Here is a 25,144-nt window from a genome sequence, read left to right as displayed (position 1 = left end):
GAGCGTGTGTTTTGGCTGAGGATGATCAATTACTAAGAAGGCCGTCTTCACAAATTTTCAGCTCAAAAGGAGGAGCCTAGGTGGTACTTGATTTGCAAAGTACCACACTGGACAAAAATATGAATGTTGAAGCTGGGCTCAAAATAATGAATGGATTGAGCTGAAATTTGGTGGAGGATGGTTATTTGGGCATAGGAAAGAATTATAGAAAATTGATACCATTTGGACATGCCCAAGTAGTAATTCCTTCACAATGCTCTTCTATGGACAAAAATTTGGGAAAACTAGTGAGAGAGATTGGATGAATGAAATGAGCTAAAAATTGGTGTAGGTAAGTTACATAGGTATGGTCATGCGCTAGTAAATTTTCAGATCATTTGGGTAAGCCTAGCTAGTACTTACTTCACAAAGCTTCTCTTGAGGTAGAAACTTTGGAAATTTCTTGAGAAAGATTTACTAGGAAAATTGAGCTGAATATTATCATGTGGCAATTCTTTGGGTATGGAAGAGTGCCCGAAAAGTTTGAGGGTAATAGGAGGGGTCTATATAACACTTGCTTTGCAACGTGCCAATTTGGCCATAAAATATAAATTGAACCTGGGCTCACATAGATGATTTGACTGAGCTGCAATTTGGAGGAGGGTGATAATTTGGGCATATGAAGGAACTGTATAAATTTCATGTCATTTCGAGATATAAAAAAGGTACTTCCTTCACAATGCTTCTAGGTGGACAAAAACTTTGGAAATTTGCCGAGGAAGATTTCCTAGGCAAAGGGAGCTGAATTTTGTCATGCGGTAATGATTTGATAGGAAAGAGTGCCCAAAAATTCCGAGGGCAATCAAGAATATATAAATAGCACTTCCTTCATAAAGTGTTGTTGTGAACATAATAGGAAAATGAATATTGTTGAATTAGTTTTGAACTAGGCAAGGAAGGATTTTTACATATTTGATGAAGATATGACCCAAAGAATTTATGAGATTTTTTGGGAATTTTGGGAATGACAGAAATATAGGTTGCTTCACAACCTAGGGCAAAAACAGCCACATGGACATGACACATAGGCAAAACTGATGAGGTGGCGCCTAGTCATAACAACCCACCACAATTTACAAGGTTATGACCATCTATATTGGTCATGATCAACTAGAAATAAGGCAACAGACCAGTGTTATCTGCTTTATGACCATTTCGTGTAAGGAAATTACGACCTTTCTGACCAAAATGGACATTATAGTTTAGGGTTTGGAGCCCCCCGAACAGCTTTTGACCAATTGGTCTGAAATGGTCATAGATCTATGACCAATTCTTCCAGGGTCACTGACAGAAGGTCACTAGTTGACATATTTCTTGTAGTGATGGAAAATCCCAAGCGCAAGTAGAGTTGCAGTGAGCCTGTACAACGAGCTAGCGTAAGTCCCTGTGTCGGTGTCAAAACCGGCGGATCTCGGGTAGGGGGTCCCGAACTATGCGTCTAGGCCGGATGGTAACAGGAGGCAAGGGACACGAAGTTTTACCCAGGTTCGGGCCCTCTCGATGGAGGTAAAACCCTACGTCCTGCTTGATTAATATTGATGATATGGGTAGTACAAGAGTAGATCTACCACGAGATCGAAGAGGCTAAACCATAGAAGCTAGCCTATGGTATGATTGTTGATGTGTATGTTTCCCTACGGACTAAAACCCTCTGGTTTATATAGACACCGGATAGGGTTAGGGTTACATAGAGTCGGTTTCAATGGTAGGAGATCTACATATCCGTATCGCCAAGCTTGCCTTCCACGCCAAGGAAAGTCCCTCTCGAACACGGGACGAAGTCTTCAATCTTGTATCTTCATAGTACGGCTATCCGAACACCCCCTAATCCAGGTCTCCCTCAGTAGCCCCTGAACCAGGCTTCAATGGCGACGAGTCTGGTGCGCAGATTGTCTTCGGTATTGCAAGGCGGGTTCCTCCTCCAAGTACTTCGTAGAAGATTTTGAACACAAAGATAGTGTCCGGCTCTGCAAAATAAGTTTCCACATATTGCCATAGAGAGAATAATATTTACACCAATCTAATCTGCTGACGTATTCCGTAGCGTGACACACCACGGCCAAGCCTTTATCCGAGTCGTTTCATTATCCCACCTCAGCGCGTTATGCGAGGCGGTTTCCTTGGCACGTCTTGTTAAAGCAGAGATCATGTCCCCTTATCCCAGGATTCTCATCAATACGGGCGTGGGTAACCCAACCGCGCCATTGATTACGGCGCTTGGAGATAAGCGAGTTTTACCAGGCTGGTGGGGCATGTAGTTGCGTCCACTCATATAAGGGGATAAGGATCCACCTTTTCACCTACGCCTTCTTCCTCCTTCGCCTATCCATTCTTGCGCACTCGAGCTCCAGCGCCCAAGTCCGCACTCCCCACCTCAACCTTCTCCAGCCATGTCCGGAGCAGGAGGCAAGTGGATGGTCTCCTCCGTAACGGAGGGACATATCAAAAAGCTGAGGAAGGCCGGATACCTGTCTAACGACATCGCGTACCGGCTCCCCGAAAAGGGGCAGGTCATCCCCACCCCTAGGCCCCATGAGAGGGTGGTGTTCCTCCCCCATTTCCTCCGCGGACTGGGCTTCCCTCTCCACCCATTTGTCCGGGGGCTCATGTTCTACTACGGCCTGGATTTCCACGATCTGGCCCCGAACTTCGTCCTCAACATCTCGGCATTTATCGTCGTGTGCGAGGCCTTCCTCCGCATCTGCCCCCATTTCGGCCTATGGCTCAAGACTTTCAACGTCAAGCCGAAGGTGGTGCGCGGCAACCAGGCGGAGTGCGGAGGCGCCATGGTGGGCAAGATGGCCAACGTCCTATGGCTCGAGGGCTCCTTTGTGGAGACCCTGAAGGGGTGGCAATTGGGGTGGTTTTACATCACCGAGCCGCGCGACGCCGAATGGGTCGCACCCCCCGAGTTCCGATCCGGACCCCCTATGAGGCTCACCTCCTGGAAGAAGACGGGCCTGTCTTGGGGTAAAAAAGGAGGGCTGACTGGACTCCAAACATGCATCCAAACCCTGGCGGACAAGAATCTCAAACTTGTCAACGTAGTCCAGGTTATGCTCATCCGCTTGATCCTCCCGTGTCAACAACGGGCTTTCAACCTGTGGGAGTTCGACCCGACGCGGCACCAAACTCTGAGCAGGCTCTTCGACACGACGTACGAAGATGCCTGGAAGGTGCTTTTCAAAGGCGCCGAGGCTCCCGCATCCACTACTGAGGATCGCGGATTTAGTGCGCAGCGTCACGCTCTCACGGTAAGCTGTTTTTTTCCTTTTACAGGGTATCGGTTTTTCATAGTTTGACTCCATGCGGGATCTAAGCTCCCTTACCTTTGACAGGATTGGCAGGTGACGTTCGGACAGATCAACTGTCCGGTTCCTTTGCCCGAAGGCCCAGCAGATGCTCACTTGGCAAAGCTGCTGGTTCCGGCACCCTATGTGGTGCCGGAGAAGAAGGCCGCGAAAAAGGCCGCGGGGACTCGAAAGAGTGCCCGGCGCCAAGAGGTGTCGAATCCATCATCCGATGGTTCTGAGGCGCATTCCTCCCGTGAAGACGAGGAGGAAGAAGAGGAGAACTCTCCCCCTCCAGCGGGAGGAGAGAAGAAAAGGAAGGCCGCCCTCTCTGGGGAGGCCGGAGGGTCCAAGAAGGGGAAAACCCTTCCTCCGGACTACTCCACCGACGCCGACGGCGGAGAGGAGTGGCAGCCCAGGGCCAAGCCCCTGGAAAAATCGTAAGTATCCGGATACCAGAGTAATTCATAGTATTCGTTTATTGCACAGCTTTCCCTTACGTCGAATATGTTTATGCAGCCCACCCAAAGACTGGCTCGACGCGTTGTCGAGCGGCTCACTGGACTCGTCGGATGTGAACTCGCTTTCGACGGCTTCCTCCCCCCGCCCTACGGACGACCCCGAAGTGTTGTCCCAACAGGTTCCAAGCCGGCAGGAGGTGGTCCTGGAGGCGTCGCAAGGCGACCTCCCGGACTCCAGGAGAAAAGGGGATGAAACCCCCCAAGGCTCCAAGTACGGCTCTAGGCCGGATACCGCTCCGGAACCTTCAAAGGTTCCAGAGTCCCGCGGGGGACCTCCTTCCAAGAGGAGCAAGTCCACCGTGCCGGCGGCCCCGTCCAACAGGAGGCGCCGGACAATATGTTGGAGGCGCTCCAAGGCGCCTTCATCAATGAGGAGCACCGCACTATTATGAGTGCGGTGGTCCAGAAGGTTCAGTCTGCCAAGAGCGGACTGACTGAAGCTTGTACTAGCCTTTTGACAGGCTTTGAGGTAAGTAAAGAATGTGTAAATAATAGTACCGCATAGACAGTAGCCCCTGATGCTCTGTTTGGCATTCGGGAAGAAAAGACAAATAGAGGATCAAATAGAATTTGCAGGAGTCTAACAAAAATGAGTCAATATGCATATGCAGGCTTCCCTGCTTGTGTCCGCCGCACTGACTGCGGAAGTGGACACGCTAAAGCAGAACCTCGAGCGGTCCGAGCAAGAGCTCGGGCGTGCCAAGAAGCAGCTCGAGGACAATGAAGGTAAGAAATACCTTGTTTTTAAATATATATATAAAGGTGCAATTGCAAAGAATGACAGGATTATCGTGGCTATTTTAGGGGCCACGTCTGAAGTGGCGACCCTTAAGCAAGCGCTGGTCGAGGCCGAGAAGAGGGCGGCCTTGGAGTGCACCGAGCGGGAGAAGTATGAGGCCGAGGTTGGCAAGGTGCGGCAAGAGCTCCAGGCTCTCATGGAAAAACATGAGAGTTTGGAGCTTGACTCAAAGATGCATGCGTCCGAGCTCGCGGTAGCTATTGAAAATGCCAAGTCTGCAAAGGCCGAATCCCAGAAGACCCTCCAGGAGTTGGATGAGGTGAAGAAGATAGCGGCGGGTAAGGCATTCTTTATGCAAAGCAAACACATAAACGTGAGTTACTTGTTACTTACCCGAATCCGGAGCTCTCCAGGAGCATTCGCAGATCTTCCCCAGAGTGTGTCCGATGCCGCCGCATTCTATCGAGCCGAGGAGGGCAGCTCGACAGAGAAGGTGTTCTGGTCTCAGTATGCTGAGGCCGGACACCCCGTGCCCCTGAGCGACCAGCTGAAGCAACTGGTCGAGCTCCACAAGGCAGCCGAATAGGCCATGAAGGGCCTCATTGTTCGGCTGTGGCCTGGAGGGGCTCTGCCTGGGAGCTATTTCGGGCTGGTGCGGCGGTTGGTGGAGGCCTGTCCAAGGCTCGAAGTCATCAAGCGTTCCGTCTGCATTGAAGGTGCCCATAGGGCCCTTGCCCGTGCTAAGGTGCACTGGGGCAAGCTGGATGCTGAGAAGCTGGTGAAGGACGGGCCACCGCCGGGGAAAGAGCATCGCAAGCCCGAGAATTACTATAAGGATGTTCTGAAGGGTGCCTGCCTTGTGGCGGATGAATGTTCTAGGGATGTAATTTTTGAGTGAAACTTGCTCGTTTTGTCCTGTGCACTGAAAACTTGTTTATATGCGCTAAGCAATGCTGTTGGAATTTAAAATATTACCTTCTATGCGGTTGTTTATCAATTCTGAGAGATGGTGAGTCGTCGGCTTCTGCCCCCATGCCGCTAGTGCTGGGGTGTTCGGGGATAAACCTGAGCGCTCTTTTTCCCATGTTTGGGTCCTTCGAGGGAGGCGCTCAGCCCAACGAACAAGGCAATCGGACTATAATGCGTGAACACTCTCACTTAGCCATAGAATTCTATAATTTTAAATTTCGGCGAAGCCCCTGATATTCGGAAGACCGAGTTCGGGGCGCTATCCATGCCTTGGCCGGACGGAGCCGGCTCCTCGCCCTAAGCGGCATAAGTCTTTAGGGACTCGAAAAACCTCTCAAACAACGACCAACTCTCGCTTCATCATGACAGTCAGTTTTAGCTTTCTCCACTAAGGTGCTCGACCCAGCTCAACTGGGGCACAATCGCAGTGGTTCTCCTAGTGCTACCTTAGCCGATATAGCGGAACGTAAGGCACAAAAACATAGGAGCCGGGCAAACCCAACTATTGACCCAAGACATGATTCGGAGCCGATGCATATAATGCTATAAGTTCGGGGTGCCGCACTTGTTAAAGTGTTCAGACTTCTCACACCATATTGACGGGTACTAAAGCCCCTGGCGTATTTTGGCCGTACCAACATGTACGGGTGCAACATGTCGTTAAGGAACGTATATAAAGAAAAAAGGTAATGAAAAAATAGACGAAACTTATGCATTGTTTATTAAAAAGGGTTGCGATCAAAGCAGAACGATACAAATAATGCGATAAGTGGAAGGTTGGACTAGTTAACATGTCCGTTCCAGGGGCAAGCTGCGGAATAGTATGCGGAACAGGTATACTGCTCGTGATAGAGACCACCTGGGAGTTCCGTACTACGGCGTGGCTTGTCTGCTTCCCTGGTTCTTGCATCGTTTGTGCGGCAATTGAACTGCCGAACAGGCCTTCCGAAGGATGGAGTCCTGAAAGTAAGAGAAAATTAAAAAAAATCGGCAGCCCCTGGTACGGTTTAAGCCGAATTTTTGGGCGTGCCGTGATGGTGCCCCTCCCCCTGTACCTATGGTATCTCTAGAGCGTAGTTATGTACGTGAAGTACTGGCGTCACCTTTTTGCGAGGGTTGGGGTTGGGGCCGCATTGCTACGCCTGCTCAGATCATGCCTGGCGGTCTTGTTGTAGGTTACTCTGGGCGCGCTTGATGGTGTCCGGTCGTTTAGTGGCCGAACTGGAGAACTGGCTGGAGAGGCTGCTTTGTACTTCCGCTGCAAGGCCCGCCATGTGCTCCTCCATTCGGTGTTTCCGTTGACCGTAATTACTCCTCGAGGGCCTGGCATCTTGAGCTTAAGCTATGCGTAGTGCCGTACCGCATTGAACTTAGCGAATGCGGTTCGCCCAAGCAGTGCGTGATAACCACTGTGACACGGGACTATGTCGAAGATTAACTCCTCGCTTCGGAAATTATCGGAGATCCGAAGACCACTTGAAGTGTGACTGAGCCTGTACAGTTGGCCTCTACACCTGGTATTACGCCTTTAAAGGTCGTTTTGGTGGGCTTAATCCTCGAGGGATCTATGCCCATTTTCCGCACTGTATCCTGGTAAAGCAGGTTCAGGCTGCTGCCGCCGTCCATAAGGACTCTAGTGAGATGAAATCCGTCAATAATTGGGTCTAGGACCAATGCGGCGAATCCACCATGACGGATGCTAGTGGGATGGTCCCTTCGATCAAAAGTGATTGGGCAGGAGGACCATGGGTTGAACTTTAGGGCGACTGGCTCTACCGCGTATATGTCCCTTAACGCGCGCTACCGCTCCCTTTTGGGGATGTGGGTTGCGTATATCATGTTCACCGTCCGCACTTGTGGGGGAAAACCCTTCTGTCCACTGTTTTTCGGCGGCCGGGGCCCCTCGTCGTCATCGCTATGCAGCCCCTTGTCTTCATTTTTGGCGTTTAACTTGCCTGCCTGCTTGAACACCCAACAATCCCTGTTGGTGTGATTGGCCGGCTTTTCAAGGGTGCCATGTATCTGGCACAAGCGGTCGAGTATTCGGTCCAAACTGGACGGGCCCCTAGGATTCCTTTTGAATGGCTTTTTCCGCTGACCGGATTTAGAGCCTCTGTATCCGGCATTAGCTGCCGTATCCTCAGCATTGTCGCCGTTAATGCGGCGCTTCTGCTTGTTACAACGCGACCTGCCACTACTGTCCCTGGTGTCCAAATTACCAGGGTTCTTGGTCATATTGTTGCTACGAGCAAGCCAGCTGTCTTCTCCCGCGCAAAAGCGGGTCATGAGTGTCGTGAGTGCTGCCATAGATTTCGGCTTTCTTGTCCAAGGTGCCGGGCCAGCCACTCGTCACGGATATTGTGCTTGAAGGCTGCTAGGGCCTCAGCGTCTGGACAGTCGACCATTTGATTTTTCTTTGTTAGGAACCGTGTCCAGAATTGCCTGGTCGATTCCTCTGGCTGCTGAATTACGTGACTTAGGTCCTCAGCGTCTGGGGGTCGCACATAAGTGCCCTGGAAATAGTCGAGGAATGCGGCTTCCAGGTCCTCCCAACAACTGATTGATCCTGTTGGCAAGCTGTTAAGCCAATGCCGAGCTGGTCCTTTAAGCTTGAGTGGGAGGTATTTGATGGCGTGGAAATTGTCACCGCGGGCCATGTGGATATGAAGGAGATAATCCTCGATCCATACCGCAGGATCTGTTGTGCCATCATATGATTCGATGTTTTACGGGTTTGAAACCCTCGGGGATTTGATGATCCATTATTTCATCTGTAAAGCATAGTGGGTGTGCGGCGCCTCTGTACTGGGCGATATCATGACGTAGCTCCAATGAGCTGTGTTCGGCCCTGCCGAATTTGTGGCCGGCGTGACAGTTATCGTCTCTAGCTGTGGGGCGCCCACGCGATCCGTAGATCGAGCGTGTTTGCCTTGCCTTGTCCTCCAACATGTCTCGTAAGTCTGGCGCATATTCCTGTGCCTTGGTACAGGGTGCGGCTTGAGTGGAGGGCCGGGTGGTCTCTCTGTCGCGGCCACGAGGTGGCCGGTCGGCCGCATCAAGTGCTTCCTCCTCTAATAGGGGTAGCAACCTGCGCTTTGGGTAGCTCTTGGAGGGGCGTTCGAGTTTATGCTCTTCGGCCGCAAGGACTTCAGTCCATCTGTTGACCAGCAAATCTTGATCAGCTCTAAGCTGTTGCTGTTTTTTCTTGAGGCTTCTTGCCGTGGCCATAAGCCTACGTTGGAAACGCTCTTGCTCGATGGGATCCTCTGGCACGACGAATTCGTCGTCGTCGAGGCTTGCCTCGTCTTCGGAGGGAGGCATATAATTATCGTCCTCGACCTCTCTGTCTGCCGCTCTCTCATGAGAGCTGGTTTCTCCATCCTCCTGTGCTAAGTCTTGCTGGAGGGGTTTTTCTTCGGCACTTTCCGGAGTATTATTATCTCCCGTGCTGGAATCACCGTATTTGTTTTGGCGGGATTTTGAGCGGCGCCGCTGACGCCGACGCTTAGGCTGTTTCTTGGAGGGGTCATCCTCTGCTGTTCCATCGCCATCTCCCTCTTTTGGGGTGTGCACCATGTATATGTCATATGACGAGGTGGCTTTCCAGGGCCTAGTAGGCGATGGTTCTTCATCATCTCCTTCATCAGCGTCCATACCGTCGATGTCTTCGGAGTCGAAGTCGAGCATGTCGGTTAACTCGTCGACAGTGGCTACAAAGTGGGTGGTGGGTGGGCTTTGAATTTCTTCATCATCCGTACCCCAACCTTGCTGACCGTAGTCCGGCCAGGGCTCTCCTGATAAAGAGACAGACTTCAGTGACTTCGGGATATCGCCGAAAGGCGAGTGCTGAAAGATGTCCGCGGCAGTGAACTCCATGATCGGCGCCCAATCGGATTCGATCGGCAGGGGCGCGGAGGGTTCGGAGTCAGAAGAGGAGTCCAGCTCCTTGGAGTCACAAGTCTCGCAGAGTACGGGGCTGGTATTCAGCTCAATCGCCGTTGGGGTCGCAGCCCCCGGGGTGGCGTCCAACAACCCATCCTTGATCGGCGCAGTTGGCTCCGAATTAAGGGTCGGAGCTGATGCGGGTGCGGCCTCCAGGGAACTATTCGGCAGTAGAGCTAGGTCATGCTCGACGTGACAGTGTGGCGCGCTCGGCAGTGGCTCGAGTCCGTCGAAGATCAAGTCCCCGCGGATGTCAGGCGTGTAGTTTAAACTTCCAAATCTGACCTGACGGCCAGGGGCGTAGCTTTCGATCTGCTCCAGACGGCCAAGCGAATTGGCCCGCAGTGCAAAGCCGCCGAAGACGAAGATCTATCCGGGGAGGAAGGTCTCACCCTGGACTGCATCACTATTGATGATCGTAGGAGCCATCGAGCCTGACGGCGACGACACAGAGGAACTCTCAATGAAAGCACCAATGTCGGTGTCAAAACCGGCGGATCTCGGGTAGGGGGTCCCGAACTATGCGTCTAGGCCGGATGGTAACAGGAGGCAAGGGACACGAAGTTTTACCCAGGTTCGGGCCCTCTTGATGGAGGTAAAACCCTACGTCCTGCTTGATTAATATTGATGATATGGGTAGTACAAGAGTAGATCTACCACGAGATCGAAGAGGCTAAACCCTAGAAGCTAGCCTATGGTATGATTGTTGATGTGTATGTTGTCCTACGGACTAAAACCCTCTGGTTTATATAGACACCGGATAGGGTTAGGGTTACATAGAGTCGGTTTCAATGGTAGGAGATCTACATATCCGTATCGCCAAGCTTGCCTTCCATGCCAAGGAAAGTCCCTCCCGGACACGGGACGAAGTCTTCAATCTTGTATCTTCATAGTCTGGCTATCCGAACACCCCCTAATCCAGGACTCCCTCACCCTGCATTTCATTTAATTCGTACTGGCATTCGTGTATGATTTGTGTGCAGTGGCTAATCCACAAAATCAAGTTACCAGGGGCGAACATTTAACTTAAAAAATACGAAGGCACTTGCACTCCGGAAATCAACATAACTTGAGAAATGTGAAGCTACATGCACTTTGAAAACCAGCTAATGATCCAACGTAGTTCAGATTATAAACACTAAATCATGCAAGCACCAAAAAACACAAAATGCAACATGGTGTACAAGGACTACAAACATGGTCTGTACCTTCTTGAATTATTCGTTCTCTGGCCGAAAATATCAATGTGTAATTTCACGTATAACCAGTGTACAAACTGCATATCAATATATCTATTCTGCACAAGTATGCCAATAGTTTCAAACAACAGATTAGAAAAGTATTTATGCTATGTTGTCATGATAGGGGGACTTTCTGGTAGATGGCCTCGATGTTTCCTCAAGCTATGAAAATGCACTATAATTTGCTTGTCATCAATGCCTGTAAATCTCTGTCTCTCTCAACATAGTAGATCATAATTAGACACTAAATCCTTCAATGAGCTTGCAAAATGCTTGCATTACATCCCTCATTAGACACTATGTGTTCATCACCAGGAGCATGTAAAATGTTTGCATCAAATCCTTCATTAGCAGTCTGTTCATTAGACACTTCAGGCTCAAGAACAACATGAGCTTGTATGTTTGCACCGGAAACTTGATTAGATACATCCGATTCAGTCAGTTCAATATTGATTGGGGGAGTTATAAAATAAGTAGAAATTGGTTTCATTTTCTCACAGATTCCCTACATACAATCAGTTTTACAACACCGTCGGGTTTAACTATTGGCCAGAAATTGAAGAGTTGAATTAGATATAATTAGGGATGTGATGTACCTGCTCGTTGCGCATGCTACTCTTGCAAGCTGTGACTGTCTGTTTGCGCAAGCTCGATGCCATACCCGTGCTGCCGCCGCTGCCTCCCACGCAGGCTACACCCAGGATTGGATCTTTATCTGCTTGTCCTTCCGTTCGCTTGAAACCCAGCGACCGCCCTCCAACAAGGGCGCGAGGAAGTGTTGTGTCGGTCTGTCTAGCGGCAGCTAGGTTAGGAGCGAACCAGACTAGAGGCTGGAGCGAATGAATTGGGATTTTCCCTACTGTCGATCGATATGGGAGGCGCTCGTTTGGGCCGCGTGCCTGCTATAGGGCCTGCCTTGCACTTATGTTATTGGCCCATCCAAATTGAAACATTTTTCTTCATTTTTTACATTGCCTGCTCGTGCGTTGGGACAAACAAAACTAGCGTGGGCCAACCTGGACGACTCAAACTAGGTGCACACTTTCCAGCCACCTGAGGCGGCCGCCCATACCAGCCCCTATGGTGGCGTTGCCCCTTTTTGCGTTTATGATTGGATAGTGAAAAATATTCCAGTGGCGCTTTTGATTTACCCACAGAATGGTTGAATTGCTTGTTTCTATGAACTGAGTTCGCCAATAATGTGAAGGATGCCAGTCTTTTCATCCTATTGTAGATTGCTTTGATCTCGATATGCCAAAAGTAATCGCATGAAATATACAGTAAAAGCCAGTGTGATGTGTTTGGCTACAACTAGTCTGACTACACATCCTCATATAACATATCAAGGACGCACCATCTTACCAGATTAACCATTCGACTTACCCATGCAGTGTGGGAAGAAAGAAGTATTGGGACTGCGTATCCAAGCAATTGATCCATGGACTCCTTCGTACAACCTTGTAAGCGAAAAAGAAGTTGAAGTGTGCCTGTACAAAGAATTAGCGTAAGTTCAGGTACCTGCTTCTCACAATTTTAGTTAGCCACCTATTGCAAAATTGTTCAATTACGTTGCTTGGCTTAATTTAGTTTGCTACTGATTACATAATGGCACAACCTATTAATCATATTGTAGACTGTGCCTATCTATGTGTTTGATACTTACTGTTAAGAATTACCTGTTTGCCTTAACTTAAATATCTACTTGTTTGTTTAACTCCTTTGCTGCTGCAACAGCGGGTTACAATGATGTTAATAACTACTTTTCAGCATCCAATTGAAACTCTTTAATTCCTTGTTTGTTTAACAGGTTTGCTGTTATAACTCCCAGTTGAGATGTTTTGCTAACTTCAACTTTTCTGGATCCAATCGGAACTTTAATTGCAAAACAGGTTAGCCCAAGATCAAAGAGCGAGGTCCCCTATGGACGTTGCATCATCCCACAGCAGTGGCACCGACCCAATCGTGCACTATGAATTGCCAACTGCTGATGCTCTAGAGGCTAAACTAGTGATAGAAAGAGATTCTGCTTCTGCACTTAGAGATGAAGTTGACATGTTGAGGAAGCAAACATCACAATCGCAAGCAGTACTCAAGACAACCATTGAATATTTGGGGGATTTCAAAACGAAGCAAGCTGAGACTGACCAGATTGTTAAGGTCCTGAAGAAAAAAGGAAATTAAATTCCTACTTGGTAAATCGTAGGTGAAATGTTCTTTCCATAGTTGAATAACCTTTGTGTTGTCTGTTCATGTAATCAATCAAACCATTTGCTTTAGAGATCATGTAATAATTGTTTTTTTGGTTTGTAATTTTATTTGAGCACAAGTCTGTATTAATTGATAAGACTCAGAGACATTTCATTTGGATTGCTGTGCCAGACCTACAAATATGCCAATCGGGCTGAATGTGCATTCAACAATAGTAGTAGTATAGATGGACCATAAGTGGCATGCATTTGAAAGGGCCAAGATGCTGGCTAAAAAAAGGATGCTGTTGTAGCCAAAAAAATTACAGCGGCATGGCTTATGTATGTAAGTTGATATTATTGATCCATATACTCTATAAGTGTTTATATGTCTGTTAGTTCTGTACATTCTTAGTTGATTGACTCGGTATTTGAATCTTGATACATCGCTTGTGTACATATCTAAATGGAGTACACATTATGCTGCGTGTGGCATTTGAGTTGGACATGAAGTGTTCCAAATATTTGAATTCACCTTAAACTGGATTCTTGTTTCTGAATTTGAGTATCGGCATTTGTAAATCATATTCATATCTGACAGTGGAATACATCTTTGTCGTCCTTTTGAAGATATATAAAAACACATAGAATGATTTATAAAGATTCATATAGGAATACAAAATGGATTCGAATTTAGTTGCCAGGGTAAACGTGGATGCTCATTGTCCCAAAATTCGAAAGAGGTAGCAAAATGTCCACTCCCACGTCGGCTGCCCGAAGCCAAGTGTTTGGGAGATGGAAATTACTGTCTACCCATTACACAGACAATCCATCGGCCTGATTTCCACTGCTCTAAATAGGGGTAGGTTAGTAACTTCAATTAGACGTGACACGACCGCCTCTGAGCCCACTCTGACACGGTGGGCGTCAAACATGGGCGGCAAAACTCATTTGGTTCAAGCTCGTCCGAAAGACCTCTGTTTCTCCCTCCATTCCCCATTCATACATGGTGGGCGGCAAAACAAACTCGACTCGGGCGAAATCGATGTAGGCAAATATTTTCAATAGGGGCAGTTCTGTAACTTCACTCAGAAGTGACGCAACCGCCCTACCTGTCAGCCCCGTTCATACACTGTGGGCGCCAACCACCCTCTCCTCGCCCGAAATCACTATGGGCAAATATTGGCGAGATGCGAGACTACCATCCTATCCCCAACCGACGAGACGTCCAAATTTTAAACGGGGGCTAAGTTCGTAACTTTCTCATATTTCAGACAGGCACGTCCCAAAAACATGGTTCCCCGTACCTCTCCCTCCATTTTCCCATTCATACACCGTCCGCGCTAGAACACCCCATCCCCACACCAGCCTCCGTCCGCCACCCCATCCATCGCCGCCGTCCTCCACCACATCCATCGCCACCGTCCTCCACCCTGCCTGAGCGCCTACCAAGACCGCATCGTCCACTTCTAGAGATGGATGTTTCTCATCCACGGCGACAGACCAATAGCCTTGCATCGCGTCCTCTCGCTTCATCGGCGCCGTCATCCTTTTTGCCGGGGCCGCTCACACGACCTTCTCTTCCACCGCAACAGGACTTATCCCCCGATGCACCCGTCTACCGTCGCAGATCTGCTTCAACGCCACCGACAGCCATCGCACCCCCGATGCCTACACGGTGCCGCAAGAGAGGTGGTACTTCATATCTCCTCAACTTTTTGATCTCAACCAGAAAATAGATCTTAACTTGGTTACTCTACTTTCTTTTCAGCTCTTATAATTTAGTTCTTAGTTCGAAGCAAACAATGGATGCTAAATATCATTTATTTGGTTTGCAGCTTCAAATCTGCCATGGCACAGCCATAATATGATTTAATTGATCATGATTAAGGTTTAATTCATCATGTTGGTTCCGTGGTGGTTTCTTTAATAGAAATAGGAGGGGAAACCCTCTTTTGCTAAAAAAAATATGCTTAGAGTTTCCCCCTTTTATGATCACTATACGACCAGAATACGTGCTTCGTGTCATAATAACACTGCTCCATCCATCAAGCTAAACAAGCTTAGTTGTTCAAATACGAATCTGATATTATTAAAACATAGTTATTTAATTGGTCAGCTAAATGTTCCTAAATTAGTTTCGAAAATGCATGTTCGCCGCTCGGGTGTGTATCTCTACAGGGTGCCCACGGTGGGCCGGCCCACCCTGGGATTTTGGGTCGTCCCAGGCCCCGATTCCCCTCTGTTCTGCTACGCGGTTCCGATCTCTACTCGCCCCTAGCTGCCTGCCTCGCTGGCGACTTGCCGTCCCCGGACGACATGACTCTAGGAGGAGATGCCGGACTAATAGGAGGCCAGGAGCCACTCGCCCAACAGCGTCACCGCTGCCCGGGCGCGCCGCCGTGCCTACCTTCCCAGTCCGTTCAGGGCTCAGGCGTGCAGCACCCACCAAGCCAACCCGATTTATCCTGAGATACGTCCTCAACACTCAGCAGCCACTCCTCATCACCCAGTTTCTAATTGATTCATTACTCATTAGGCAGGACTGTCATTAGGGTTTGTTGTGTGCTCAGTGCTACCTACACTTAATGGTTCAGATGTATTTCGGTAATCTTTAGTACCTCTAAACTTCACATGGTTTTCAAAATTCCGGCCCCCGGAACAGAAACTAGTCATTTTGGATTGTTGGTCGTAGTGACATTGACCCAGATTACTACTGCCAGCCAGGTTTGTTGACAATTTTACTTGTCTTTGTTACTCATTCGATATAATATCCAATTATTCACGTCGATTAGTTGCAAACATTAAGTGCTAGACAAACTTCATCATTCGGATTTTGGACGGTCTCTTACTGCAGTTACAATTCTGCATACTTGTCCTAGTAAGCTCACAAGTAAATGATTGATTCACTACATCTATGCTTCCCTTGTCATATTTGTTGTCAATATTCTTTTAGGGTGGACCACCCTGTTTCTAAATACTGGAACTGTAGACATGAGTGAATAGTATTTCTCTATGTGATCTCTTCCATCATGTGTGCGTAACAAACACTGCATTGTATAGAAAGAAAGTGTCATTTCCAGCTTTTACATATGTTTCGATCTTTTACATGGAATACAATCTGCCTACTTGCTTTGTGTCACACTACCAACATTCCACCCTTGAAGCTAAACATTACGCCACTCATAATTGCTTAGTTTATTTGTTCAAATACGAATTTCATATGATTCTAATGTTCCTACTTCAGTTTTGAAATGTGTGCCTGCCTATTATAGAGACATAAGAGGTTTGTATTTTTGTGTGTGGTCTGGTCAGCACGGTTGGGGAGGTGAACTTTGCATATGCAGGGGTTTATAGGGAGACACTCTCCGAGTTGAATCCGCAATGCATTCCATAGATAATATGACTACTTTTTATGTTTTCATGAATCTCAGATTCAGAACAGCATCATAATGATTATGAGCTTGCGTGCATGAAAAGAATAAAGCAGAACAATGCCATGGCTGTCAAACTTCGCATTAAGGGACTGAAATCAAGTCTGGATGCAATGCAATGCAAACGCTCTCCACCTACAGATTCATGCTCAGAATATGATCCTAATAGTGATTCTGCACTAGAGGGAGACCTAAGTCAATGTAGCTCCCTAGTGGAGGAGTTAGAGGAATATGCCCTATCTTATTCACCCATCAAGGTACTTGCTCTAACTTTCCAAGGTTACATTGCTCGCACATATCTTGCAACTGATGCTTTGCATTGCTTCTACTTTGTTGAACTGCCATTAGCTTAGTTTACACATCGTGTATGTGAATACGCCCTGCCTATCCATTTTTAGTACATATTCCATCTGTCATCATACCATATTTATCCATTCAAATGTTGTTCTTGTGTATCAGACGTTCAAACAGAAGAGGGCGATTGCTGATTGTGGAGGAGCACAAGCAAAGTATTTGGAAAACGTAGTGGCACCTGATAAATCAAATAGCCCATTAGGTGTAGTTGCAATATCACCTGTCCCACAAAATACCCCAACTCTAGCAGACTCTAGCCCTACTACACTAGTCATTTCTGATGCCCCAACTCAGCAGACCCCAACTGCAGCAAACAGTATGATTATGCTAGTTGACATAGCACCAGCTGTACAACGCAAAACCCCCATTCCAGCAAAGAGTACACCAAATCCAGTTGCCAAATCCCTTTTCGAACGAGAGAGAGCCCCAATTGCAGAAAATAGGACCCCTGTTCCATTTCTTCCCAGTTTAGAAGACGAAGCTTATGTTGTTGTCAGGAACTTTGTGCGCATCTTTCCTTCATCGAAAGATTATACCGCAGACACAGAACAATTTCTAGTCTTCCTCCGCAACTTACGCGTAAGTAATGTACTAATGTTATTCATGGTCATTACTGCACATGTTTCTGCTGACAGAAGACACAAGATTTCATTTTTTTAAATAGGCGAGGAGCAAACTGGATTCTGATGACGAGCAATGGTTGGTTCCTCTTTTCAAGCACTCGTTGATGAAGTATCATTCCTACCTGAGGCAAGCGCACTTCGATGGCAAGCCTCCGAGCAAAATTTCTATAAAGTCTCCGGTGCTACATTTATCGGACGGTGAATGGTATAATCTTGTTACACATTGGTCTCGGCTACATCGTAAGGTACTGTCTATGATATCACATCACAATTTGAACTACATTTCTGCATTTGCCTTAATGTCTCACTTGTACGAAAACTGTTAGCAGAAGAACATTCGTTCTCAAGGAACCACAGAATCTCGCAACTATAATGCACACTGCATTGCTCTTGTGAGTACCTCTTGCCCTGTATGACCATACTTACTTTCATAGCTGTTTGATTATGTAGCATCACTGCACATGTTAGCCTCGTAATCATCCATTTGGTGGACATTATAAGATCCGTATGGACTCTTACATAAATTTAGAATCAACCCAATGCTTTTGAAGAGGTTTAGCTCTACAGTCCTCTTGTAAGGACTGAACGTGGTATATCACTGTACTTACATTAACAGCTACTCCCCCCATAATATAAGAACGTTTTATACAGTACACCAGTGTTCAAAACACTCTTGTATTATGGGAAGAGGGATTGGTTCATTTTGTAGTATTCTGCATCTTATCTCCCTCGCCACCATTTACTAAAAAAGATCAGATCTATATTTAATCTTACCAACAAGTAGAATACACAAACAATGCCAGTGCAGAAGGTAGCCCATTGCTCTTGTGAGTACATTTTGTCCTGTAATGCTTGTACTTCCAGGGATTGGTAGTTGATTATGTAGCATCAATCTGCATCTTATCTTCATTATCCTCTATCCCTTCCAGTATTATCATATCTATAATTACTCTTTACAAAATGTAGAGTACAGGCAATGCTTATGAAGAAGATTTTGTGCTGAAATTCTTGTGTTATCTTTCCCTTGACATGGAGAAGGGCATTATGAAGCCGATGTTAACTGTTAATGTAAGTCATTCCTTCTAAAGCCTTTATCCTCAACTACTGTTTAATTTGCTCATACTCCCTATCGTTTACTGCTGTTTAGTTTGCTATTTCTACCAAAATGCATGTTCGTAAGAACCATAAGTTCTAAGTTTTACTTGTAAAACCAAACTCCTTATTCATACCATGCACATTACTTAATACTCCCTATATGTATGCTTGTTTTTGTGCATCTATAATCCAGTGTGTGGTGAAGCAGCCCACGTTTGCACCTTGTCATCTCCTATTTTATCTTACTGATGTGGCTGATGATATGAACAACATGCCATGCACATTATCCAAAATAGATACAATGATTTTCTTTGCCCTTCATCTATGCTTGTTATGTTGACATGGTAATCCAGTAGTGTGGTGAAGCTCCCCGCATTATGAACAATGCCAAATTATGCTATTGATATTTTGAACTTACTCTTTATTTTCTAATTTGAAATTGGATAGAATTGACAGAATAGTTATCATCTTTGTTTATACACGTGCAAAACCTGTCATCTCTCTGCTTTGTTTTAGGGTGATATGCCTGATGGCATGCACAAGTCTGCTAAAGGCTGTGAGACAAACCCAACATATATTGCAGCAAAGAAGGCAAAACATCTTCAAGATAGCGAGACAACCCCAAAGTCTTGTCTTGATGCAGTGTTCGAGTTACTTTAGACTAACAGTCAGACAAGCTCACAAAATTCGTTGTCTGAATCAGTTCGACTTCTTCAGTCCCAAGTTCTAGCAGAAAGGCATTCTGCAACTCAACTTTGACTTGAAGTCCTATCTCTAAGAAAGATTGTGGAGAACACCAATGAGAACCTCATCGCTAAACAGCTACACCTGGAAGCTATGACCGACATGCTAGGCCGGTCTCACAGCCTTGCTCAGCAGCTTGAGCAGCAGTTCCCCCACAAGGCTAACCTTTCTTGAACTGTCTTGGAAGTGGTCTCGGTTCAGTATTATTTTGTTACGCTGCAATGGTGCCCAGTTTTTGTAATCTGCTTCTTCGTTGCGCTTTATGATCACTGGTGGCGAACTTCGATGCCCAGTGGATGTAATATACCTGAAATCCTTTATTGTATAGTATAGGTTTATTCTTAGTTACTATGTCGTAATTTCTTTATTGTATAGAGTAGTTTGTTCTTAATTCCTACTAGTTACTGCCATCATTCGCTATCTGAAAAAAAATCAGATGTAGTTGACCGGACCGAAACATCAACTCTAATGGGCCAGGTTTTTAGCGGGCCACAATTGGGCAGCCTGCGTCTTTCTTGGGCCCGAATGATTGGGGCGTTCACACATTGCGCCAGGCCCAAACTTACACCAGCCTATATTTTAGTTGGGAATTTTGTCGACCAAGCGCTTAGTTTGGCCTAGGTAGCATTGGGCCATTAACAGGCTGAATATTGTACTGGCCTATTACGGCCAAGATGAAACCACATGCCTTTAGCAGGCCAAAATGCATGTTGGGCCTCAATTTTCACTAGTCGTCGATGGTCCTTCAGCAGGCCGAAATGTAGACCGGGCCGTTTTGGGCCCAATTAGCTCACGGGCCATTACTAGGACAAAACATATCTCGGGCCTTAGTTGGCCCACTAATATCATGGGATTTTAAGAGGCTGAAAGCTTAGCACAGGCATCAACTGGCTGAATTACGTGACAGGCCTTTAACAGGCCCAAAGTCATGTTGGGCTTAACTATTGCCACCTTTAGCACGGGCCGCTAGTGGGCCCGATGTCCCTTCGGACCATAAATGGCCCATGGGCAGCACGAGCCATTCCCAGGCCGAAAGTCACACCGGGCTAAAATGGGCCCATGTCTACATCAGGCCTCTAACAGGCCGAAAGTCACTTGGTTGTAGTTGGGCCCAAATATTCGACAAACAATTAATGGGCCAGATCTGGCTTCGGGCCACAAATGGGCCCAAATATTGGGAGAACAATTAACGGGCCAGATCTGGCTTTGGGCCGTAAATGGGCCCAAATATTGGGCGAACAATTAACGGGCCAGATCTGGCTTCGGGCCGTAAATGGGCCTTTATTAAGCAGGCCATTATTGGGCTGGCCCACTAGTTCCTGATTAAGTTCTAAGGGCCTTTGACTGGGCCGACCTTTTTAGCCTATATGGGCCTCTGTTGGGCCTAGCCACGTGTCGACGTATCATAGGCAGGTCTGCTCCAATAGACGGGCGACATCTGGCCCACTGACGAGCTCACAGGTGTTCCCTTCGGCCAATCAGAATTTTACATGTGGAAATTTCCCATTGGTGAGGGCTGTTAACGGGTTATTGGATCCAAAATCCGACCCGATAGCTTAACGGCGTTCCGTTACGGTGGATGCCATGTGTCGGTCACCCTTGACGAAAGCACTTCTGTGACGCGCGATTTATCGTCATGGAAGTGGACACTTCCATGATGATAATTTTGGTAATGTCATGGAACACTTCTACGACAGCACATGTATGACTATCTTGATTCTGTCATAAAATCGTCATGGATGTACATGCATGACAAAAAACGAGACCTACTGTGACAAACACGTATCATCTTGGAAGAGTATTTTTTTGTAGTGTAATGCTTCTTCAACCTCTGGTCTTCTTGCTCCAGCCGCCAAAACAAGCGCCGGTCATGCCTCGTGCTCCTGCCTCCCGTGGTCGGCTGCGATGCGGCGGAGGCCTCACCGCCCCCTACTACTCCCACCACCGGCCAGGCCATCCCTCTACTCACCCACACCCCCTGTTATTCTGTGGCGACGATAGCCTCACACCACAGCGAACTAGTAAACCCTCATACTACTCTACGCATGGGCATCCACTGCCGCGTCTTCCCCGGCTCCGCGTCGTCCCCTTCCTAGGCCTCGCCATCGTCCACCGCCCTAGTGCTCTCGGCGCGGTGTGGTCAACGTGGTCAAGGAACAACTTCCATCAGAAGAGTACTGTACGTGGAGTGGCTGACTGCTGGGTCCACGGCCGCAGCCGGGTCCACGGCCACAGCCCATTTTTTTGTGATTTGCCAAGTAAGTCGCTTTGTCAGGCCTGTTTGGCCACAAATCTTTCAAGATGAGGAGAGCTTCATTCGGCTGGCCGAGAAAATGTCATATCAGTAATGAGAAATGGGTTGTACAATTTTTAAAACACATCAAACCGGAAATTAGTTTCAAATTTCTTTTTTTCATTTCGAGATTTTAAATTGCATTTATTTTTATGCGTGGACAATTTGTTGGATTTTATATTAATATATATTTATTTTTAAAATCAGTTTGAATGTGACTCGAAATTTCTGGATTAAAAACAGTTCGGACCGCATCGAAATATGCAAAATTTCGTATAATTTTTTAACCGTGGCCACAATATGGGATGTAATGCTAAAAAAAGAATATGGGCTCCAAAAAACCTTAAGAATTAGCAAACGGGCTGTAAATTATTAGAAATAATGGCAGATGGGTTATATGATGTTTTCCATAGATTTGAGGCTTTCCTAAAAAAAGGTTGACACACAAGCAGTGACTGTTGGATGTCCATCCAACGGCCGCCGTGCTACTTCAAGCTCTACTCTTCCTGCTCCAGCCTCTCAAACAAGCACCGGCGGGACTGCCTGCTCTCTCCTCCCTGCGGCCGGCTCTGCTGCCGCGCAGGCCTCACCGCCCCATCGTACTCCCATCGCTGTCCTAGCCGTCCCTCTACTCACCCACTCCTGCTGTTATTCTCCGGCGACAACAGACAAACCAGTAAACCCTCGTACAGTCATAATCCCCTCCGCGTGGGAAACAACTACCGAATCTTCCTTGCCTTCGTGTCGTTCCCTTCCTAGGCCTCGCCGTCATCCACTGCCCTGGTGCTCTCGGCGCAGCATGGTCAACGTGGTCAACGACCGACTTGCATCTGAAGTGGACTGTATGTGGAGAGGCTGACAGCTGGGTCCACGGCCGCACGCAAGGAAATGCCTCCTTATTACGTGCAAAATAATGATTCCTCCACCTGACATCTAGGACCCACCGAAAGGGCCTCTGTATTTCACAAAAAAAGTGTTATCGCCACTGGCAGCTTGGACCCACCAGCTATATCTTCGCACGCAAGGACGTGCCTCCTTATTACACACAAAAAAATAAATGCTCCCCTGCTAGCTGGGACCCAGTATAGTGGTAGGCTGACTTGTGGGCCTACTAAGTTGACGCGGACGGAGGGCTTTGTCAACTTAGTCAATATGCACGATTCTAGCTCCAGTGACCATACGATGTCCATCCAACGACCGTAATGCTTCTTCAACCTCTGGTCTTCTTGCTCCAGCCGCCAAAACCAGCGCCGGTCGTGCCTCGTGCTCCTGCCTCCCGTGGCCGGCTGCGATGCGGCGGAGGCCTCACCGCCCCCTACTACTCCCACCGCCAGTCGGGCCATCCCTCTACTCACCCACACCCCCTGTTATTCTGTGGCGATGGCAGCCTCACACCGCAGCGAACCAGTGAACCCTCATACTCCTCTACGCGTGGGCATCCACTTCCGTGTCTTCCCCGGCTCCGCGTCGTCCCCTTCCTAGGCCACACCGTCGTCCACCGCGCTGGTGCTGTCGGCACGGCGTGGTCAACATGGTCAAGGAATGACTTCCATCGGAAGAGTACTGTACATGGAGAGGCTGACAGCTGTGTCTAGGGCAGCCGCAAGGAAGTGCCTCCTTATTACGCGGAAAATAATTATTCCTCCACCTAACAGCAGGGACCCATCGGATGGGCCACCGTATTTGGCGAAAAAATGTTTCCCCTGACTACTGGGACCCACCGGACGGGCCACCGTATTTCACGAAAAAACGTTCCCCCCGCTGTCAGCTCGGACCCACCAAAAGTGCCTCCATATTACGCACACAAAAAATGAATACTCCCCCTACTAGTTGGGACCCACCTTGGTGGGTGGCTAACTTGTGGGCCTACTAAGTTGACAGGGAATGGAGTGCTTTGTCAACTTACTCAATATTAACGATTCTAGCTCCAGTTACCATGCGATGTCCATCCAACGGCCGTAGTGCTTCTTCAACCTCTGGTCTTCTTGCTCCAGCCGCCCAAAGTAGCGCCGGTTGTGCCGCATGCTCCTGCCTCCCGTGGCTGGTTGTGCTGCCGCGGAGGCCTCACCGCCCCCTACTACTCCCACTGCTGGCCAGGCCCTATGGCGACGGCAGCCTCACACCGCAGCCGAACCAGTGAACCCTCGTACTCCTCTCCGCGCGGGCTTCCACTGCCGTGTCTTCCCCGGCTCCGCATCATCCCCTTCCTAGGCCTCGCCGTCGTCCATCGCCCTGGTGCACTCGATGCGGCGTGGTAAATGTGGTCAAGGAATGGCTTCCATTGGACGTCGACTGTATGTGGAGAGGCTGACAGCTGGGTCCACGGCCGCAGCAACGAAGTGCCTCCTTATTATGCGCAAAATAATTATTCCTCCACCTGACAGTGGGGACCCATCAGACGGGCCACCGTATTTCGCGAAAAAAATGTTCCCCCCTGACTGCTGGGACGCACCAGCTACATCTTCGCACGCAAGGAAGTTCGTCCGGGCAAAAAAAACGATTCGCCCCCCTGACTGCTGGGACCCACCAGCTACATCTTCGCACGCAGGGAAGTGCCTGACAATCGGGACCCACCTGGTCGAAGCGTACGTAGCGTTGTCATTCTGGTCACGAACGTGTATGTACATACTGGTCGATGTAGAGGCGCGCACGTAGCATGTACACGTACGTACAATGGCCAGTGTGCAAGAAAGAAAATACGGCCACGTACGTACATACGGGGAGGGTCTCGAATGCCTACTCTCTCATACGTACGGCCAGGGCTCGTGTACATGGCTTGGTCAGAACGGAGAAACTGCGTCGTCATTGTGTTCATGGGGAGCCAACCGGCTGGGTCAGAATGGAATGCGTCGTCATGTTCATCGGGAGGGCTTGGACGGAACAGCCGATGGAAACAAGGCCTGACGTACCGTAGAACGAAGGAAACGGCCTTGTGTTCGACCGGCCATGGTCGAAACAGAATCCTGTTCATCGGGAGCGGTCTGGCGTACAGCAAAACGGAGGAAACGGACCTCCTACGGTCGAAACGTGGGTCCTGTTGACCGGGAGGGGTGTGGCGTACCGCAAAACGGAGGAAACGGACTTGTGTCGGAGTGCTACGGTCAAAACGGGGGTCCTGTTCATCGGGAGGGGTGTGGCGTACCGCAAAACGGGACTCCACGGGATACTGTTCATCTCCACCATCGATCCCCTCCAGCCTCCATGGGCTATTGTTCATCCACTGTCGACCTCCTCCAGCCTCCACCTACGACTGTTCATCCACGGGCTCCTGTTCATCCATCCTCCACTGCACGCTACTCCACCGGCTACTGTTCAACCAGCCCTCTCCACGGGCTCCTGTTCAACCACCCCTCCATGGGCTACTGTTCATCCAGCCCTCCACGGGGTGGTCCTGTTCATCCTGCCCTCCACAGGTTCCTGTTCATCCAACCCCAACTGGCTCGATCGATCGGGGTCCTGTTCATCCACCTCCACCGGGAACTGTTCATCCACCCCCCCCAGCAACGATCACTTTCATCCAGAGGCAGCATCGATCGGCTTCAGTTAGCAGCAGTAGCGAAGGAATCGCTTGATCGGGTTCAGTTAATAGCCATCGATCGATCACTCGGGTTCAGTTAGAGCCCAATGCCTCGCTTGGGTTCAGTTAGAGCACGACGCCTCGCACCCACGCGCGT

This window comes from Triticum urartu, chromosome 7A (assembly GCF_056163025.1).
Source record: "Triticum urartu cultivar PI428250 chromosome 7A, HENAU_Tu73, whole genome shotgun sequence".
In the NCBI taxonomy this organism is placed as follows: domain Eukaryota; kingdom Viridiplantae; phylum Streptophyta; class Magnoliopsida; order Poales; family Poaceae; genus Triticum; species Triticum urartu.
Note: the sequence above shows the minus strand (reverse complement) of the source record.